This window comes from Pan paniscus, chromosome 18 (genome assembly GCF_029289425.2).
Source record: "Pan paniscus chromosome 18, NHGRI_mPanPan1-v2.0_pri, whole genome shotgun sequence".
NCBI classification, from domain to species: Eukaryota; Metazoa; Chordata; class Mammalia; order Primates; family Hominidae; genus Pan; species Pan paniscus.
Window position 1 is genome coordinate 58,786,870 of NC_073267.2, and position 19,701 is coordinate 58,806,570.

The 19,701-nt window shown below is 48.6% G+C and overlaps 1 protein-coding gene across 3 annotated transcripts in view; it reads left to right on the forward strand.

Moving 5' to 3' along the window:
• The window catches only part of LOC103786269 (uncharacterized), a 67,417-nt gene extending 50,069 nt beyond the window's left edge, over positions 1–17,348 (forward strand). The window contains exons 6-10 of one of the 3 annotated variants that reach the window (XR_004666830.3): positions 123–273; positions 4,612–7,109; positions 9,119–9,247; positions 10,039–10,159; positions 16,429–17,348. The gene's annotated coding sequence lies outside the window, so the exon portion shown is untranslated. The remainder of the gene's footprint in view (positions 1–122; positions 274–4,611; positions 7,110–9,118; positions 9,248–10,038; positions 10,160–16,428) is intronic. The other 2 variants (XR_004666833.3, XR_004666835.3) reach the window with 2 other exon arrangements.
• The last annotated feature ends 2,353 nt before the right edge of the window (positions 17,349–19,701 follow it).

The window sequence follows — 19,701 nt, forward strand, 5'->3', positions numbered from 1 at the left end:
TGGAGGAGCAGAAGCTTCCACCCACGGGATGACTTCAGATGAACGCTTTTGATGCTGGGAGCAGCAGCCACCCATGTCTCCAGATACCTGTTCCTCTGACTCTGCCTCCTTGGATTTTACAGATACCAACAGTTCATGATGATCTTCAGGAATGTTCACAGTTTCAGAGGAGCCACATACTTGAATGTTTAAAGAAAGCAATATTTTGCAAAACGCAAGGATGATCCAAGAGAGCCACAGGAGGATCTAGCAGCCCTTTGTCGGGAAATGAAGGTAACCAACAAGATCAGGCCTGGGAAGACCTTCCTGGATCCCCCAGGACATGCTCCCTTCTGTGAAGCAGTGGTTCTCAGCCCTTGCTGCTCATTGAAGTCAACTGGGGTGCTAGAATAATACTGATGCCTGATGTGCCCAGGCTGGAGTACAGTGGTGTGGTCATGGCTCACTGCAGCCTTCATCTCCCGGGCTCAAGTGATCCTTCTGCTTCAGCCTCCCAAAGCGCTAGGATTACAAGCATGCACCACTGTGGTGGGCTCTGACCTTTTAACATAGTTTTAGATAATATGTTAATTCCTTGCCTCTGATGGTTACCAGGCAGATTCTCTTATTTTCCTTTCTCTCATACCTGCCAGGATCTCATACCTGTGCCAGAGATTCCTGAGGAAGGAGGGGCAGTGTATTTTGGAAAAGCTCCAAGGTGAATCTGAAGTGCAGCCTGGGTTGGGAACCACTGATGTAGTCCCAGATTAGTGACTGAAATGGGTAATAAGGGAAGCAGTGTTGGCAGCACATTCTACCAAGCTCAAAGTCTTGACATGTCCTGGGGTCAGCAGAGGGCAAAGACTTCATTGCTAAGAGAGAAGCTTTAGTGGGAGAAGATAAATAAGTCTGTTTCCAGGCAAATGTCCCCTTTCTGCTGTCAGCTTCCTGGCTATTTCTGCCCTGCCTGAGCCTGAGGATTTAGACATCACTTTCACGTAAATGCCATAAATGCCAGCTTCCAGGTCTCTCCACACATTAATGACATTGTGGTGAGAAAAGCCACTTGCAAATGAAGTAAATCCTTGAAACAGTCAGACAATAGTGGGCTTTGTAAGCTCTGCCTTACAGGAGAGCCTGCAGGGGGATTTTCGATGATCTATGCAGGGATCAAGCTGCCATGGCCAAGGCTCTCAGGACAAAGGCATCATGGAGTCTTTTGTTTGCCACTGCATGTGACTTTACTCCTGCATCTCCTACAGAGCTCTCCCAGGACAGTTGAGTAAGAGTGGAGAAGCAATTGGGGTGAACCCCAAGACTCAGCCTGATCCCTTGAGGGGCTTTGCAGCATAAATTACACCTCAGAGCCTGGGGCAAAGGAGCTGTGAGGCATTTTTCTCTACATGGGTTAGTCATTGGCTACCTGGGCTCTCGGTAAGAGTGATGTGGCTCCAGAGCCCAAGAAAAGCGGCCCCTGCAGTCCTGGGGTGGGGAGCTCTTAGCAGCACAGCACTCAGAAGCTGCGAGATGGGTGTGCAGAGCTGATGCTAGGGATCCGGGAGTCAGGGCAAACACCACTGCATGTGCTCCACAGGTGAAGCCTTGCCTCCTCCATCCATCAGCTCAGCACCCTGTATGGAAATGCAAACTGTGACGTGTGCTTCTGCGTTTCCCACCTCTGATACGATAGAGGGCACCGCAATGCTTTTCTCTTCCTCAGGGCCCATTTCCAGGCTGGACTGCAGTGGTGTGATCTCCCCTCACTGCAGCCTCCACCTAAAGTAATCCTCCCAGGCTAAAGTGATCCTCCCACCTCCCACCTCAGCCTCCCAAGTAGCTAGGACTACAGGTGCATGCCACCACACTGGCTAATTTTTATATTTTTTGTAGACAGTTTTGACATGTTGCACAGGCTGGTCTTGAACTCCTGGACTCAAGTGATCCGATCTGCCCACCTTGGCCTCCCATAGTGCGGGTATTACAGGCGTGAGCCACCATGTCTGGCTCCCATTTCCTTGTCTTCATTGTTGTTGGTTTTTTCTTGTTACTATCACAGTAGAAAATCTAGCATGTTGGGGATAGGGTGTGACTAAGGGAAAAGAGACGGGGAGGTCACTTCGACTATGACCTGTGCATCAGTTAAGATGTTAGTGGCAGCAAGAGACAAGATGCCCAACCACAAGGGAACCCCAACACTGGAGACTTTTTCTCATGTGTTGGGAAGTCTGGCAGCAGGTGGTCCAGGCTGTGTTGCTCAACAATGTCGGGGCTCTTGGTGGCTGCTCTGCCATCCTCTTGGTGGCAGGGTGGCTGCAGCAGTTCCTGGCATCATATCCTCACACAATAATATCCAAAATCAGGGAAGGAGGGACAGCTTCTTGTCACGCATTGTTCTCTAGTTAGAAAGGAAAAGACTTCCCAGCTCCAGCCACAGACTTTACTTTGCAGGAGAACGTTTGGCCAGGTTTGCATCCGGAGGCTGGGAAAATGATTATCTGGCATTTGAGCTTCTGTCTGCCATGCCCTGCAAAAGAAGAGGTGCTGGTTTTTCTCCAGTTATCCCTTTGGGTCCATTCTCTGTCCCACTCTATCCTCTCCCTGGCTCCGTGCCCTTGGAGGCCAATCCTGGATTTCATCACTGGGCTCTGCCCTTGGACTTATCATTTACTTCAGCCAAAGGAAGGCACCAGGAGGAGATAGGAAAGCCAGGGAGAGAGGCTGGGTGTTTCCTCCCTACCAAATGCCACCTTTACCCAAGGCCATGAAGATACTGCCCTTTGTCACCTTCTGAGGCATTGTTTTCCCTCCCTATTTACACCTGCTGTCCACCTGGAAATGATTTCCCCTCTGATTTTTATTATGAAAGTTTTCAAGTCTACCGAAACATTAAAAATAGCTTAATGAACACTAATATCCTTCCACTAAATTCACCAATGGTTAATGTTTTGCCACATTTTTTCAAAATATAGATGTAAATAGATAGGTAGACAGATCGTACACTGAGCTGTACAATTTTGTTTTATTCCGAACCATGTGAATGTTTTAAACATTTTGACATTTCCCTCCTAAATATTTCAGTGTGCTTCTCCTAAGGATAAAGACATTATCCTAACAACGCAAAATAACATCAATTCAATCATATCACCCAATTACACTTTTTTGCTTAAAATATACTTTCTTAATAATCTCCAATATTTGATATTTCTTTGCAGCTGACAAAGCACTTTCTCTATCATTATTTCCTTTTATTTCCACAGTAGCCTCTGAAGCAACTGTGATCAGCTCCCTTTTCTAGATGAGGAAAAGAATCAGAGAGGCTAAGTGACCAGCCAAGGTCACACAGCTAATGTATAGCAGTCTGAGATTCAAAGGCAGGCCTTCCAAATCCAAATGCCACACACTTTCTATGGCATTATAGCCCCTTCTCACAAGTGTGTTAGTTTTCCTAGAACTTAGACCCCTAAACAATTCTTATATTTGCTCCCCACCAACCTTCCCATCCACCAAAATTGAGGATCCCCTTTCCAGCTTCAAATAACAATACTCTAGTGATGCTGGTGATTCACCTGGGCCTCTGTTTGATGTGGGAAAATGCTGGGCAACACGTTTGGACATTGCATTTTATTTAAGCTAGTGTGATTGATTACATAGTATTTCTTAACTGCATTATGCCTGATTCTCCTCTCATTCTCTGGGCTCAGAGTGAAAGAAAGCTTCCCTCTGCAAACCCTTGGGTTTATCCTCCTTGGTGGGGAGGACCTGGTTTGTACTTTTCAGTAAGCAGGTGAGAACGAGTGTCCTTGAAGCCAACAAGGGCAGGATCTCTGACTCTCCTTGGCTTACCAGATCTGCCTCCCAGCATCTCTCGAATCAGCCCATGCCTCTCCTTCACCGTTGCCGCTGCACCAGTTCAAGCCACCTTGACTCTTGCTGGGAAAACACAGCAGCCCCTTACCTGGTCCCACGTGGCTGAGCATCTCCTCCAATTGACAGCTGAATCTCATCAGGCTGCCATTCCACCCAGATCCCTTCTGTGGGGCCCACTACATGTAGTAAATTACAGTGCCAGGTGTGATGTGTGCACCTGTGTAGTCCCAGCACCTCGGGAGGCAGAGGTGAGAGGATCACTGGAACCCAGGAGTTCAAGGCTGCAGTGAGCTAGGATCGTGCCACTGCACTTCAGCCTGGGTGACATAGCAAGACCTTATCTAAAACATAAAATAAAATAATAAAATAAACTAAATTAAATATAAGAAAATAAAACACACAGTAGAAGGTGTGCTGTGGCCTCCGCAGCCTCCTTGGTCTGGCCTCAGCTGGCCTCACTGCCTCCTCTCATACCATGCCCCTCTTCTTACCCCAAGCTTAGGCCTCATTTTCCTCAAAGAAGCCTGGGTCCTGTCTCAGAGCCTCGGGGCCTGCTTTCTTCCCTGCCCCTCGTTTCCACCCCAGTCACCTCCTGATTCCTGTGCATCCTTCAGATCTCAGCTTGAGCACCAACCCTGAAGCCTGCAGCTGGATCCCATAAGTATTTCCGCAACACCCTGTACTTTTCCTACATGCACCCCAGCATCTTCATACAATAGGTGCTTAATAAATTGTCCAATGACTGAATCCTCACAATATCTCTAGAGAAGATGGCAAGACACAGAGAGGAGGAGTCACGCCTGAAGCCACACAGCTGACATCAGAGCCAAAGCATGAGCCTCAGTCTCTCTGACCCAGAGCTACCACCCTTGCTGCCTTGGGAAGAAGGAAGCCCCCTCCTATTCTATCCTTGAGCTGCCTTGGCAAGGAGGGGCCCCTTGCTGCCGCCATCCTCACAGGACACTATCCACATGAGGGGATGGTGAGCTCCACTTCCACCTTTTCTTCATGTCTGCCCTTTAAACTGCACACGTTGATTCATTCATTCATTCATTCCCTTGATATTACCATTCATTTATTCATCAAGTATTTATTGAGCATATTTATCTGCATGGCATTGTGCTAATCATAATCATCATATTCACCACTGCTGAGCAGAACAGTCAGGGTGCTGCCCTCAGGGAGTTACCATGTAGTAAAGGAGACAGATGGAATCACACAGAGGAATGCACGTCTGATTGTAGCCTGACTGGAGTGCCATGAAGGAGACCAAGAGGGCAGGGTGATGGAGAAAGCACAGGATGAAGTTCTCGTCTTCCTTCCAACAGAATCTCAGTTGCACTCAGTTGTTGCCCCCCTCGAACCTCCCTTGAGCCTCAGGAGAAACCACCCTGATTCAAGGTCCAGAGAAGACCTGACTAGCCCAAGGTAATTCCGTCCCCTTGCCAGAGTGGCTTGGGCAGGGACACGGGACCTATTTCAATGAGGCCAATGAGACAAAGGTATTTCTGCTGGGGAGGCAGGGGCTTCAGGCAAAGGGTCTTGCTTGAAAGAGCCACCGGAAGAGGGCTCTCTCCTTCCTTAGGGTGTCACCGTGTCTGGATGCGATGCCTGGAAGTGCTACAGCCACTCGCGCCCAGCCTGAAGACGAAACCAACCCCAAACACAGCCAAGCAGAGAGATGGAAAGAACTAGGACCCTAATTACACCACTGAGCAGCTATAGCAACCAGTTCCAGAGCCCTCTGACTTCCCGCCAAAGTGAGATGATAAGATACTGTTTAATTTCTCTCTTTTATACCCAAACACACCAAAATTGACACAGAGATGTGAGCCATACCTACCACTGTTACTGCTCCATCCCTAGTTCCAACCACAGTGCATGGTACATGGTAGAGAGCCAACAAACACTTGAAGAATGAATGGTGCATACTGAGTGGGATTTTCCAGAGGCAGACCTGGAGACAAGGCTTCAAGTGCGTGTGTTGTATTAAGGAAATGCTCCCAGGGGACAATAGCAGAGTGGCAGAAATGGGACCAGGGGGCCAGGGAGCCAAGTACAGAGAATCAATCGTCTAAACAGAGCCCCCTGTTTTTTGTTTCACCTGGGAGTAGCTTCCACCTGATCCCCAGGGGAACTCTGGGATGTCAGTGACGGCTCAGCATTGCCCCTGAGGCAAGGGAGCTGGGCTTTCCTAATCCCCCACTCCTCAGTCTCTGGCTAAGCGCTGTCCCCAGGGGACTTAATCACCCAAGCACTTCCCCAAGAGTGGCATCTGCTGACCACTGGAGGCACTGGTACAGTGAAGCGACAGAAGGGATCAGAGAGGGTCCAGGTGGGGCACAGCAATGTGACTGAATAATAACTATATTAATTCATATAGTTAATTCTCAAGCAATGGCAAAGTGTAGGCAGCTTCTTGTCTGCAAACGTTTCCACGATATCTCTCCTGCAGGCAGACGGGTCTTTTCCTGCCGCCTACACAGAATGGCCATGGAGCATCCCCAACTCTTATTAAAATGGAAAAAAAAAAAAAAGCCTTTGCATTTCAATCTATTATTGCACTTTATGACTCATCTTCAGGTTCTCTCTGCAAAACATTGAAAGACAGATCATAATTTGATGATGAAATATTGATTATGCATTTGTATGCGGAGGTCTATACTATATAGATAGAATTCCCACCCTGTAGTATCTTCTATTTTAAGTCAGTATGAAGATGGATGTTCCCCCCAGGCAAATTTTGATAAGATACTTGTGTCAATACAAAAAGAGATTAATGCCAATGTGAATCAATACCCGCTTATTGGTTTGGGTTGCTTCTTCTCCACACAGCAGCTGGCTCCAAGAGGGGTTTCCAAACACCAGTGGCTCCCAGCCAATCTGCATATTTCTTTATTTAAATCATGAGAGTGGGAAGTGGCAAGGGAATGGTGGGTTGGCAGGGGGCTGCCCATGCCCACTCCCAAATTGAGAAGGGAATGAAAATAAAACAAACGCAACTTGTCAACAAATCTGGGAGAAGCTTTATTACCATCATTAGCAGTGTGCTTGTCCTCTGCTGCTTCCAAACAGAATAAACTTAAAATGACAGAAGAAGAGCGGTCTCCATCCTTGCTGGGTTCTCAGCGTACAGCAGGGACTGGGCTTATCTTGACTGTGCATCTGCTGTGTTTCCTGCCCAGCCCCGACTGCCACCTGCAATGCCCTATATTTAGTGCTTCTTTGAAATCTCATTTATCGTCTCGCATCCCCACCAAAAAGTAAGGTCCAAAACCACGGAGGATTTTTGTTTTTTTTTTTGCGGGGGCGGGGGTGGTATTTTTTGTTCACTGCTGAATTTCCAATGTCTGGATGTTGAATTAATTTCTTTCTGCTTCATTCATTCAACTAACAAATTGAGCGACCACTATGTGACAGGGCCCTCCAGGTTCTTGGGATATATCAGTGAACACAACAGACATTCTAGTGGGTGATAGGGCAATAGAGATAATTAATAAGTGCCGTATGGAAAACATTAGAAGGCAATAATTGCGGCTGGGTGCGGTGGCTCATGCCTGTAATCCCAGCACTTTGGGAGGCTGAGGTGGCCGGATCACCTGAGGTTAGGAGTTCGAGACCAGCCTGACCAACATGGTGAAACACCGTCTCTACTAAAAATACAAAAAATTAGCCAGGCGTAGTCCCAGCTACTCAGGAGGCTGAAGCAGGAGAATCACTCGCACCATTGCACTCCAACTTGGGCAATAAGAGCGAGACTCCATCTCAAAGAAAAAAATGCCAGTAATTGCTATGAGGGAGTGGAAAGCGATCATCGTAAGAAGGACTGGGTGGGCTGAGGAGTTCTAATTTTAAATAGGGGGGTCAGGATCAGCCTCACTGAGAAGGTAAGTGTGAGCAAAGCTGTGCAGGAGATCAGGGAATGAGGTATGTAGCTATGCAGGGGTGGGCATTAGGAATTTCCAGACACATAGACTGGCTAGTGCAAACATCCTAAGGTAGGAGTGTGCCTGCTTTATTTGAGGACCAGAAATAAAAGGAATGGCTGGAGGCCGGGTGCAGCGGCTCACGCCTGTAACCCCAGCCCTTTGGGAGGTCGAGGTGGACAGATCACCTGAGGTCAGGAGTTCGAGACCAACATGGCCAACATGGCAAAACCCCGTATCTACCAAAAATACAAAAATTAGCTGGGCGTGCTGGTACATGCCTGTAGTCCCAGCTACTTGGGAGACTGAGGCAGGAGAATCGCTTGAACCCAGGAGGTGGAGGTCTCAGTGAGCCAAGATCACACCACTGCACTCCAGCCTGGGTGACAGAGTGAGACTCCATCTCAGGGGGAAAGAAAAAAAAAAAGGAATGACTGGAATGGAATGAGTGGATGATGATTGGACAATTAAATTAAACAAGTGAGTCTGAGGCTTCCAGGGGCCACCTTGCCCCGCAACCTGCCTCTCCCCATAAGAAGAATAAACTAAGTAGCGACAGATCCAGTCTCTTGCTCTGATCCAGCTATGCCTCAAGCAACTTCTACCCAACATTTTTTCAGTGCTTAAGGTAATATAATCCCTTTTTAAAACCACTTGTAACTGAAATAATCCTGATAAAACACTAAGACTTGAGTGCCTAGGACACCTGAGCTTCTGTGCCCACTGTGGGATCTTAACAATGCCTGCTGGCTGGTCCTGGGCAGTGGGACGCTCAGCCTCGGAGGGCGAGGCCTGGAATCCATCTGTTCAGGGGAGGCCTGGACAGCTGACAAGTGAGAAGGAACCTTTCAAATTTGCAATTTTCAAGTGTCAGAAGGATATTGTGCCGCTCCTCTGACACCTGGCATCTTAGGCAGATGCGCCCCGTTTTCTATCAACACGTCTGCTGTGTAAGGTGTGGCCTTTGCACTCACAGGATCCGGAACCCACACCTGAGAATGAGAACTCCAGGTGTTAGCTTCTCCAACAAGTCACATTGGAAGGACCAGGCAGACCCCTTTCCTTCAATTACCAAAGTTGGTGACACAACAGTTTCAAAGGATTCTATTCAATTCAACAAGCGCTTTAAGCAGTGGCTCAAGATGCTAGAGGGTTGGAGAAACACATGATTTGGTCTGTCCCCTTAAAAAGAAGATAAGCCAGTGGGCAAGTGACTTAATTCATTTCATCCACTATGTGTTCCATGCTAGAGGCAAGATACTAGGGGCTAGAATGGAGACTCCCCAAACAGGGGAAAGAGATTTGCATGTGAGTACTTTGTGTGTGACCACTTGTTATTCATTCAGCAAACATGAAGAACTTCCTAAATGCCCTGCACTCTTTGAGACTCTAAGGACACAGCAGCCAGCAAGATGGGCAAGATCCCAGTCCATGTAGAGCTTATGTCCTGCTGGAGGATAAAGGTAATAGGCCAGGTAAGGTGGCTCACGCCTATAATCCTAGCACTTTGGGATCCTAGCCAAGGCAGAAGGATCTCTTGAGCTCAGAAGCTCGAGGCGAGCCTGGGCCTCCTGAGCCCAGGAGTTCAAGGCCAGCCTGCGCAACATAGCAAGACCTGTCTCTACACACACATACAAAAAAATTAGAAATAAATTAGCCAGGCGTGGTGATGTGCACCTATAGTCCCAGCTATTCTGGAGGCTGAGGTGGGAGGACAATTTGAACCCAGAAACTGGAGGATGCAGTGAGCTATGATCATGCCACTGCACTTAGCCTGGGAGAAAGAATGAGACCCTATCTCTAAAGGAAAAAAAAGATAATAAAGTGAAACTCATTTTTGAAGGAGTGATTTCTGAAATTGTTTAGTGCAGTGAGGAAAAGACAGTGGGATATTACAATGGAGAGACGCTGGGCATTGTGGAGCAAGACGGAGAAGTCAGGGAGGGCTGAGTTGGATGGAAGTGGTGGGAAGGAACCAGCCTGCAGAGAAGCAGAGCGTGTGCTCTGGCAGAGGGAGTGGCAGGGCAAAGGCCCTGGGCAGGAGCAGAGTCAGGGTCACGGCTGTGTGGCTGGAGTTCAGCGGGCCAGGGGGAGAGTGATGGAAGGCAAGGTCAAGGTGGGCTGGGGCCAAACCCTGCAGTGCTTTGTCAGCCATGGCAAGGATTTGGGGTTTTATTCTAAGTGCATCTCAGAGTGCCGGCATCTTTATCTTGGGGTGATGTTGGCATATTCCCACCAGGATAAATTAACATTCTCACCTTAACAGATCATTGGGTAGAGACTAGAAATGTACCGAGCAGTGCGCAAAGAAGATGAGGAGGGTTCTACAGTTTCTCCAGATACATACCATGACAATTTGTTTTTTTAAAAAAGAAGAAAGCCTGTAGGTAAGTACAGCCGAAAGTAAAGGGGGCCACAGTAGAGGAGGGAACAATGCCACACAACGTGAACAGCAAGGAGGGAGCATTCATTCTGAGCAGAGGGACGTGAGGAGGTGGGGCCTGAGAGGACACAGGAGGTGCTGACCCCCCGAGGCAAGGGAGATGTGCCTTCTCTGGGAGACAGCAGCTTGGGATGGTGGTGCGGCAGTTCCCCGGGGAAGACCTGGACCAGGGGCTGGGGGTGGGAGTTGGAGAGGAGAGTGCGGTCTTGGGAGCAGATTTAAAGTTAAGTGGCCTCCATGGACCCCACATGGCCCAGTCAGTTTTGACCCTCCTGGGAGATCCTGAGTCCTGAGCCTAGGCAGTCTTGTCCTGCCTCTGCTGAGCACCCGGGCCATGGCAGCCATCAGGATGCAGGAAGGTGGGGTCCCGTCCCAGCAGCTGGGAAAGCATGAAGGAAGTTCATTTCTCTGCAGCAGCTATAGTGATTGTGAGGAGAAGTAACTGAAAAGGTCAGACACACACTTCACTTACACAGCTCATAAGTCAGTAAAGAAGCAAAGCCTGAGACTTCCTCAGGAGGTGAGTAAATCCTCTGCCTTGCCAAGGCCTGCAAAGCTAGGCTTGGGGCCGGCCATCCTAGGGGAGTGGCTTCTCCTGCTCTAGCTCCCAGTGCCCTCTGGCTTGGTTTTCTGAAGAGAGGGCTAGAGGAGCTGTGCCTCTAGAGTTCAAAAGAAAAGTACCTAGGGAGGGAGTATAGGGTTGCAGTCAAAAGAATGGGCTCTGGACTCATAAAAACATCAGTTCAAATTCAGACTCACACCACTTATTTGCTGTGTGATTTTGGGCCACTCACACAACCTCTCTGAGCTGTCGTTTTCCCTCCATATTGTAGGGCTGATAATAGTACCCAAACCATAAGTCATTGAGAGGATTCAGTGAAGATCATACAAGTAAAAGAGTTAGATCAATGCCTAGGTTCCCACTGCATATTGGCTGTGGTTGTTATCTTTATCATTTAAATCATTTATTATTATTAACGCTTTAATTGTACAGCCTCCAAAATGACCCCTGTGATCCCTTCCTCCTGGTATTCATGCCCGCTATTCAACCAGAATAGGGTTGATCTATGTACTAATAGGAGATTGTGGGGACAGCAGAATGTGACTTCCAAGGCTAGGTCCTGAAAGATGCTGTGACTTTCGCCTGAGTCTCTTGGGTCACTCGCTCTGGGGGAGGACTGCTGTCATGTCATGAGGACACTCAGGCATCCCCATGGAAAAGTCTGCATGGTGAGCACCCGAGACCTCCTACCCACAGCCAGCATTAACTTACCTGCTCTGTGAGCGAGGCAGCTTGGAGGAAGATCCCCCCACCCCAGATAACCCCTAAATGACAGCAGCTCCCACCAACATCTTCTCTCCAAGCTCATGAGGGAGTGTGAGTCAGAACCACCTAGCTAAGCTCGTGAATTCCTGACCTGCAAAAACCGTGCGAGATCACAAATGTTCATTTTTTTATTGAAGCCATTAAGTTTTGGGGTGATTTGTAATGCATCAATAATTAATACAATTATTATACTGAAAATTTCTCACTAGGAAGTGGCCACTCATTAGGCAGCCCCAGCCTTCAGGCTCTGTCCAGCCCAGTAAAAGTCAGTCATTTTTGTGCCAAAGATCCCTGAAAGAGAAAGCATCATGTTTGGGTATCACCTCCTCCAGAGAGCCTTCTTGGCCAAGTCAAGAGCTTTTCTCCATGTGCCCACAGAAAGGCTGTTTGTAATCCTCTACCACACTGCATTGTCATTCTGGGACCAATCATGTTTTCATCTAGGCTTTGGCTACTAGGAGGCTCAGACCCAAATTTTCAGGCCACTGCGAAGACTCTCAATTTATTCTTGCCCTAGTTTACTCATCTATTTGCTTTGTCCTGTTTTGTGTGTCCCTTGTGTAAATTATCTCACGTCCTTTGTGAAATGAGGCGGCATGAAGCAAGTCCTCGCTGAAGGTCCAGGGCATGGCAACAGAACCTGAGTTTAAGATGCAGACATCAGCTGCTGGCAGCAGGCAGTATCCTCTCAGTCAGCCTTGATGTCCCCCTCCCTGGATCCTCACTTCTCATGGCAATCTCCCCGTCTCCTCAGGTGGGGATGGGATGAACAGGCTTGATTAGCCCTTCACTGTAAATGCCTGTCCTCTGTCACTGCACCAGGACTGATATGGTTTAGTTGTCCATGGCTGTCATCCAGACTTGAAGGTGGCACTTGTGAGGAAAAAACAAACCAGCAAGCTATCCTAAAAGGAGGCTGGCAGCATGAGGAAGGGGCTTGCCATCCCCTGTGCCAGTGCGGGAAGACCAGCCCAAGTGCCCACCCCGCTGCAGGAGCAGACTCAGATGTCCCCAAATCTGAATGCAGGTAACAAGGGCAGCAGCCTGAGCATCTCAGAGCCCAGAGGCAGAGCGCTAGCCGATTGCTTCCAGCATCATCTGGGGCACAGTGGGGTCTTGGTTCCTCAATGGGCCTGAGTGGATCTAACTCTGGGAAGTTAGATCCCAACAGCCATCATAGTTTGCAGACAATGTCATTAAGACCATCCAGATAACTTCCTAACTCCAGTTTTGTGCCCACCAAGCATCCTTCTGATTTCAAATTGGCCTCACATGTCATGTGCAACTGGGAGAGAGTGTGTGGACAGAAATGGGGCCAATTGACTATTTCCCTTGGCTGTCATATTTTTCATTAATAAACTAACTCTCCAGCCACACATACACACTCAGAATGCCTCTTGCTACTCCAGATCCTCCATTCACTGTGAAGGCAATCATGGGGATTATGAATTCCATCTCCCAGGTGTGGATTAAACTGCATGCCAGGGGAGGTTTCTGTGGTTCCAATCTACCCCGCTTAGTACATCAGAGCTCAACAGGATCAGGTCAAAGCTGGAAGGATCCTGAGAGCCCACAGAAATAATGACTCCTGTGCTGAGGTTCACAGGAGTAGCACTGGGGTCTGTGAATTCTTGGCAAAATTTCAGAAAACCTAAGGGAATCCATGCATTAGCTGATAATGAGGCCATACAGACTAACTAAAGCATCAGCCACCTCATTAAACTGGGAAGCTTAATACTGTTTTTATTGCACAATCATTTCTAAATGTCTTTTATTAATAAAATTGGGGAAATGAATTTGTTATTCTTTAATAAGTGCAGTGTGTTTAGCTGACAAAATTTTTACAAAGATGGGGATCAATGGGTTTCAAGAATACTAAAAGATGTGCTCATTCTGCAGGGTTGGAAGCCCCTAAGCCACCACGCACTACCCATCATTTTACAAAAGAAGAAGAAACTGAGGAACAAAGAAACACATATTTTCCCTCAAGCTTCAGATTCCCTTTAAACTCTTAGGATATCCCATAACCCCCTGTAGCTTATGGCAGCTAGATTCATGACAGACAATCTCTCTAGAGTCAATTTGGTTTTTCTCTTAACTCACTCAAGCCTCTGGGAATGAGAGGTCTAGCCCTTGAAGGCTACTTTTGGTAGAAGATGAGGTTCAGTATTAAAAAGGAGGACAGAGGATGGAAAAGAACACAACTACATCAATAGTTTCTCCACATTATTTGATGTTCAGAACCGTCCCATGAAGAAGATATAATATTCCCTTTCTACAGACCAAAAAATTAACATTTGGAGAGGTAGAAGGACCACCCAAGGGAACACATATTTAGACGGAAAGCCCAGTTCTGTCTAGTGTTTAAGTCCCGGCCCATTCAGCTACTCTGCTCTGTAACTATCACCCATTTCAGCACCGTGGACAGAGGCAGAGCCCTCAGTCTTCCCTGTAGGTGGGATGGAGGCAGAGGGTGGTAAGATGGGTGCTGAGTCCCAGGAAAGATATATAACCACCAAAGTGCCTGAATGATGACAGGGAAGTCAGAGCTAAGGAAGGACACATCATGGTCATCTCTTTACATGTGTATCAAATTGCGTTCTGTTTAGAACCATTTTCTAGCCTCCCACCAAGGACGTAAACAGGACAAGCACTGTCATCTGTAAAGTGCCACTCCCAGACTGCCACCCAGAGTTCATAAAAGGCTCAGATGAATCAATAGGTGGGAAAGTTATCTGGAATTTATAAAAATTCACTGTTAAGGAGACGACTATCACAGACAAACCCCAAAATCAGTGGTTTAACACAATAGACATTTTTTCTAACTTGTGTAAAGCCCCAAACAGGGATTGCTGCCTGTCAAAAGGCTTGACTGGCACTTGTCTTGAGGCACACTCTGGTGTCCAGGCCCCTTGCTCCTTGTTGCTCTGCCACCTCTGAAGTGGCTTCTAAGGTCACTGTATTTATCTGTGTCAAGACAGAGGAAAAAATCATGAATAAATAAACCCAGGGAGATTTGTATGAGCCAAGCCTGAAATTGGCACACATCACTTTGGCTCATACGTGGAGGACTGGGAGTGCAGAAAGATGAGGAAATGGGTCTTACTGAACACAGAACCACAGAACTCTGTCTCCCTCCTGTCCAAAGCTGAGAAATTGCCACAATCAGAAAGTGTGATTCCCATCTGAGAGTTTAAGAGCAGGAATAGATTAAAGACAAATCATGTAAAATACCTTGACTCCTGGACTTGCCGAAGCATTCAGCCTGAGCCATCTTTATGTGTGGATAATCTTGGATTTCCCAACTGGGCTTCTTGCACACTCCATGGTAGAATGTCAGAGGAAATTTTTTTCAAGCGAGAGCTGTTAGATCATGAGATTCCCCAGAAAGATACAGATACAGGTATATGTCATATTACTGGAGATTCTAATTCAGCTACCTTCACAGGCCTGGGAATGTGTTTTTGACACAGGGGCGTTAGGATTGTTTCAGCTGCAAGTGACAGAAGTCTAGCTCACACGGTCTTAAGCAAGAAAGGAAATGTATTGATTTCTATAAGTGCACCAGGATCTAGATACACTGTCAGGCACAGCTGAGTGCAGACTCCAAAAGTCTCACTGGGATACCCACCCTCTCCTCCCATCTCTGACCATCCCAGGTGGCTTCCTTCATGGGTCAAGGTGGCCACCAGAAGCTCCAGATACATCTTTTTATCAACAGCCCCAGGAGAACTTCTCTTTCTCAGTAAAATCCCACAAGGTATTTTTTGGCACTAATTGTCTTGGCTTGGTCCCATTCTTATCCCTGAACCAACCACTGTGACCAAAAACGTGGTATCCTCTGATTATCCAAGCCTGAGTCACGAGCCCACCCATGAGTCTGATATGAGGTCCAGTCCATACAATGTACACAAGTTAGGTCTGGGGCATGGTGGTTCCCCAAGGACAGCTGGGGTGCCCTTCCTAGAAGAAGGGGGACAGGGAATGGGTGCTGGACCAGCATCAGCAGCAGAATTCTTAGGCACTAGACTGTGGGGGGCTGAGAGAGGCATGGGAGCCCTGAGGTCCCCACAGGGTGTGGGATAGTCTTTCAGACCTTCGGGGGGGGTCTCTGCTCACTAACCTGCTCAAAGCACCCTGGCCCACACCGCGGGCAGCTGGAAGGTGCCAGTCCACTGAACATGTGTGATTGGCATGAATCTCCTGCTTTCCTTTGTCAGAAGGCTAGGAGTGGATTTGACCCCTTTACTCAGACCCTCTCAGCGGCCCTGCTCCCACAGGCTCACCCCAGCAGGGCCCAGTGCTTGGCTGCCAATGACGCCAAGGACATTAGCTGACAGTGACTTAAAACAGGGGTTCATGACCTCAGGGTAACCGAGGAACACCTGAATCTGAATTCATCAGTCTGTGTATATGAATGTGAGTGCCTCACCTTTCCCCACAGGAAAAAAATCTACAACTTTCATCAAATTACTCAGGGAGACTTTATTCTAAAGGGACTGAAAACTGCCAACATCAATTTTGACTCCTATGGGCATCTGTAAATAGCTTCAAGGTTTTAAGGTGAAATGTCATGTACCATAATACACATTCTGGAGAAGCAGGAAGCTACAGGCCAACTTGAGATGAAAGTCTCATATCAACATTTTCCCAAGTGTGTTCCTTGGAATACAGGTTGACATGATATGATGCCCAGCAAGGGAAACAAAACATATTCATGTTCAAATTAGTTGGGGAAATGCTGGACTAAATAAGGTTTGATGGGATTCTTTTTTCTGCAGGACTTCTCAGAAGGGGCTAGAGTAGGCAAAGTTTCCCAGATTTACCTAATAAAAGCATTGTTTCTGTGAGAGTTTCATTTGTTATTACATGTTTCCTGAATGCAGATTCATAGACTGTCCGTTGGGGAGCCCTCGTCCTCATGGGATGTATGTTCATGGTGGTGTCTTCGAGTTTGTGCCTTTGTGAAGCATTCTGGCAGCAAGCATCTGAACACTTCCAAAAGGGGGCGACATTTAGGAGAAATCGCTCAGCCTGAGTAAGAACAAATGCAGCTGCTGGTATCTCTTGGTGCCTGGGAGCCCTAGAGTGTCAGAGGGAGGAGCGTGCACACTGGAACCAGCAGCCTGGTGCTGCGTCTCAGCTCTGTCACTAACTGGCTATGCACCTCTGGGCATGGCACTTAACCCTTCTGAGCCCCAGCCTGCCATCTGTAAAAAGGGCTTGATGTGAGGATTGAATGAGATCATGCAGGGAACACAATGTCTGGCACTTGGAAGCGTCCACCATAAAGAGCCAAGGCAGTAGATGGCCCATCTGGGTTTGGTCCAGGCAGAGTTTACCCTCTGCCCTGGAGGCTCCAGGAAATGCTGCCACGTGGCTCCTATTGCCTTAACCACATCCGACCTGTTCCTGACAGCTCCCCACATCTCCAGCTCCTTTGCTGGTGCTCCAGGCACCTCCAAACATGGCGAGCCCCTCTCCCCTGCCCTCTTGTGCCAGCTGACCTGGCAGGAGTGGGACCAAGACGTCCAAGGCAGCTCCTTTCCACCTGCATGGGCACTTTCCTCAGGACATCCTTGCCCCTGGCACCACCTTGGGCCAGCAAGCCACATGGAAATGGATGCAGAGGCACCACTGTTTGCTGACAATTATACACTGTCCTTAAGGTCACCCTTGGCCATCTGTCACCAGGAGCAGACAAACCCACACCTCATCCATCCCATCAGAGCTTGTTTCTATCTGCATCTGTCATCGCTGATCGCATTTGAATGGGTTTAGTCTCTATTTTAAATAAAAGATTTATGCCTTAGCTGTCAGAGCCTGCCTTTATTTGAAAATTTAATCTTGTTTCTAGGAGTCTAGATTAACTTATTAGATTTAGGCGTCCCTCGTGTGTCTCTGAGAGAGGAGGAGTAGATTCTCCTCCCTGCATTCGGCCCTGCACACCCGACAGTGAGAGTCAAGAGCTGGATGGGCTTCTCCATCCAGCACGCCCAGGCTGGACAGAGGCCCCCATCTCAGGCAACTTTGTCGGGTAACCGTGTGTCCAGGGAGTGCTTTCTTGCACCCTCCGTCTCCGGGCCAGCTTCCAGGACCTGTGCTCACTGCAAGGGACACCCATCAAGCCGGCCCTTTCTCAGAGGTTTTGGGGAGGCTTCAGGAAGGACCACTAGTGGGGGCCCAGTTCGTCAACATGGGCTGTGCCAAGGAGTTCTCAGTTTCCTTCAGGTCTGTATTGTATCTTCCACCCCCTCAGAGCTCCCTCCCTACTGCTTAGACCACACGAAGCTGTGGGGCTGTGGGCAGCCACTTCACTTCCCTGACCTTGTCTGCAGGTGGAGACAGTGGCAGTGCCCCTCCCGGGCTGCTGCGTCACTCAGTGTAAAAGCAGAGAGGCACTGGAGATCTGCTGTCTGCAAGTTTGTTGCTACTTCAGAAGGTGCAGGTGGGCCCTCACCTCCTTTAGAGGTGAGGATGAGCTACCCAAAGCGAAAAGGAGCTTCTCAGCGTCGCAATGGAGTCACGGCCAGGCTGCCCACACCAGCCATCCGGACCTGCACCAGTGCCACGGGGTCTGCCCCATCTTCTCTTCCCTCTCCTTCCCCTCTCCCTCTCTCTCCCTGTCTCTTTCTCCTCTCTCCATGCTATTGACTGAATGTTTGAATTCCCTGCAAATGCATTCCTAACCCCCAATGAGACTGTGTTTGGAGACAGGGTCTTTAGGAGGTAACTGAGGTTAAATAAGGTTGTAAAGATGGGGCCCTGAACCGATGGGACTGGGGTCCTTATGAGAAGAGGAAAAGGGGTCCCTCCCCATGGAGGGACGACCACAGCGAGGCAGCAGCCGCCCACACGCCAGAGAAGGGGACTCAGAGGGAAGCCTTGCTTCACCTGCACCTTGATCTTGACTCCTAGCCTTCAGAATTGTGATAAATAAATTTCTGTTGCTTAAGCCCCCAAGTCTATGGTATTTTGTCATGGCAGCTCCAACAGATTCAGATGCTCTCCCTCCTCCCTCTCATTCCTTCCCTCCTCCGACTTCCCAGCACCAGAGGTCCCGGACTTTCCCGTTGCAATTCCGCCATCTGCTGGTCGGTCTCAAGATAGCAGGCAAGGTCCGTGCCTCGGAGCCGGTGTCTCCTCTAGGGTAGCCCAAGGCAAGGGTGGCCCTTCCACAGCCAGCACCCCACCCCCCCTCCCAACGCACACACTCATACACACAAGCACACATGCAAGAGCCCAAATGCGCATACTCATACATGCACACAGGCGCACACACACACACAATGCACACATGCACGTTTACACACACACAGACACACACAAAGTGCATGCGCACACTCACACTCATACACATGCCCACACACATTTACACTCACACACACATGCACATTCTGGCATATGTGAACACACAATCACACACTCGCACACACACACATGCACATTCTCACACACACATTCACACATGCAAACACACTCATACATGTGTGCACAAACTAACATACATGCATTACACAAACACCTACCACGCACTCCACTCACATATCACACACACACATCCCCAGCCAAGGATGAGCCAAGCTGGCTTCTCACCACCCCCTGGTTTGCCCTCCGTATACATTTCCCCAGACATCTCAATTCCTGACGAATGGGCAAAACTTTTATTGAGCCATGCGCTTCTTCAAGTCAGGACCACGGCCAACTCCTCTCCTTATCAACCCTCATTGCCCGCCCCACTCAGTGCCTGGCACGCAGTAGGAGTGCACCAAGTGTTCAATGACTAAAGGAGGCAGTTCTCTTTGGGGGATTGAATTGGTTTTCATCTCTGTGGGGCTGTGAGCTCAGAAGCAAGCATCTTCCTCCTGGTTGGAGCTCAGGCTCACAGGCAGGTGTCCCCTCACTTGAGCCCCTGCACACAGCCCCAGGCCACCTAAGGGGTAACTGACGAGAGCATCATCACCTGTCTCATTAGAATGGCCCCAAACCAATCTCTGCAAACCAACTCTGAGTGGGGACACACATCTCTTGCTTTGTCACTTGGCAAAGCAACTCAAAGGGAAGGAAGACACAGTGGCTGTCTCCACAGTTCAGCTGCCTGGGAGGTGCTGTTATCTGATGGGCTAATGAAGATGGATCTATCCAAGGGGACAGGGAAC